Source organism: Lutra lutra, chromosome 14 (genome assembly GCF_902655055.1).
Source record: "Lutra lutra chromosome 14, mLutLut1.2, whole genome shotgun sequence".
NCBI classification, from domain to species: domain Eukaryota; kingdom Metazoa; phylum Chordata; class Mammalia; order Carnivora; family Mustelidae; genus Lutra; species Lutra lutra.
In genome coordinates, this window is record NC_062291.1 from 58408116 (window position 1) to 58410293 (window position 2178).

At 45.9% G+C, this 2178-nt stretch overlaps 1 long non-coding RNA gene across 1 annotated transcript; it reads right to left on the reverse strand.

Annotated features, from left to right (window-relative positions):
- Positions 1-207: 207 nt before the first annotated feature.
- LOC125084300 (uncharacterized) lies at positions 208-1944 on the reverse strand. Its single transcript, XR_007122590.1, has 3 exons — positions 1814-1944; positions 833-930; positions 208-358 (listed from the first exon to the last, which is right to left on the reverse strand). It is a non-coding gene; the product is annotated as an uncharacterized LOC125084300 (long non-coding RNA).
- Between the last annotated feature and the right edge of the window lie 234 nt (positions 1945-2178).

The window sequence follows — 2178 nt, forward strand, 5'->3', positions numbered from 1 at the left end:
TGATACCATCTTCTAGCAACTCCTCAAGACTCCACAAGTACTCTAAGGGAGGGAAGCAGATCCCTTGTCACTCAGAGGATTAAGACTCAGGATTTTTGGGGTTGGAAAGGATGTTGACCCCTCCTACTCTGGCTACTTGAGAACCCATGGATCAAAGCCAAGAGGAGATGGGACTGTACTATGAAAAGTAGCATCCTAAAATCTGAATGGAATAATAAACTAGAAGTTTATTTACTGCTCAGTAAAGTCCCAGACAAGTGATTCTGACCAGCAGCTGGATCTCCTCCAGGCTGATTCAGGGACCAGGCGCTTTCCAACTTGTGGTTCCATCATCTTCAACATATGGCTTCTTTGGTTTCTGTGGAAGGGCAAAGATTACAGAGGAGTGGCTAGTCCTGTGAGCCAAACCTGTACATTCCACTCACATTCCATTCAGTCATATGGCCACACCTAATTGTAAGGCAGGCTGGGGATTAATCTAACTGTATGCATGGGGGAAAGAAGAATGGCTGTTGTCAACAGCTACCCAGTAACGAGAGACACAGCCCTTCATGGTAGCACACAGTGCATGTGTGTACTCAGGCAGAGAAAAAGGAGGCTGTGGGGGAGAAGCTGAGTCCGTATCAGAATGACTGAAGCACTGTTTTTTTTGTTGTTGTTGTTTGTTTGTTTGTTTGTTTTTTTAATTCTCCCTTTCTTTCCATTTTCACCAGCATATTCCTTGGTTTAGATCTACTTTTGTTTCCCTGGATCACTACAAAGATAGTGCATCCCTTCACCTGGCCTCTTACCCCAGTCATGCCCAATTCCCATGCATCCCACACAGAGCTACCTGAATGGTCCTTCTGGGGCTAGGGGAACCCATCCTCAAGATTCACTGGCTCATGTCAGTTGGTTTTAGAAGGGCAGAGGAAGACCACAGCCCTTTTCCTTGGAAAATACAAAAAATATGAAATCTTAACCAGACAGAGCAGACACATTAATGAATAATGTACTTATATCATCAAAGCTTAATTTGATTTTCAAAGTTATCATAGGACCCTAGTGGATGTCAAGGGGGCTTTCTCAACTAAAACCTTGAGTGGAGGAATCAAGGCCTACGAAGATGAGAGGAGCACCATACATTCTTCAGTTCAGTCCCAATACTCTGGGGACCACTTCTCTCATGAAGAGCAAGGGCTGTCTGGATTTAGGAAAGTCTCTGATTCTCCCCTTTTCAGAACCTTGATCTACCAATTACCTGCTCCTACCTTTCTCTTATTACTTATTCCCCCAGTTTTTTTTTTTAAGATTTATTTATTTTAGAGCAAGCAAGAGAGAGAGCGAGAGACATGTGAGCATGGTGTAGGGAGGGGCAGAGGAAGAGAGAATCTAAGCAGACTCCCTGCTGAGTGTGCAGCCCAGCATGGGGCTCGATCTCACTTCCCTGAGATCATGACTTTAGCCAAAATCAAGTTGGATGCTTAACTGACTGTGCCACCCAGGTGCCCCTCTTTCCCCCAGCTTTTTTTTTTTCTTTTAAGATTTTATTTGTTTGTCAGAGAGAGAGCGAGATAGAGCACAAGCAGGGGAATGTCAGGCAGAGGTAGAAAAAGCAGACTCCCCGCTGAGCAAAGAGCCCGATGTGGGACTCTATTCCAGGACCCTAGGATCATGACCTGAGCCGAAGGCAGATGGTTAACTGACTGAGCGTTTCCCCCAGCTTTTAAGCAAGTTTAAGTGTCTTCAATCCTACACCTTCTCCTCTAGGTGTGCCCCCCTTCCAGCTCTCCGTGATTACGCTGTCACCCCCTCGCCCCTGCCCCGCTCTTACCTAATCCACAAAGTCTTGCTGAAAACTGCCTGTTGTCGCTGGAACAGACCAGGTTCTCTGCCATCTTTGCTCCCTTACAGAAGCTTCTCCCTCTGTCTGGGTTGCTTTTACATCCTGTCCCTACCCACTGCTTGCCCCCTACCACTGGCAAGTCCTGGCCTTCCTCTATGACTCAACACAGACCTCAGGAAGTCTTTTCTGAGTAAGCATTTCTGGGTAAGATGTTACTTCTCTAAAGCATTTATCACAGGCTAATTTATTATATATTTACTTGTCTTCCTCCCTGGAGCTCACAGACTGTCTTTTGCCCAGCATCCCCAGAGCCTGGCAGTAGTAAGGACTCAATAAATGAAAGGAATGACTGA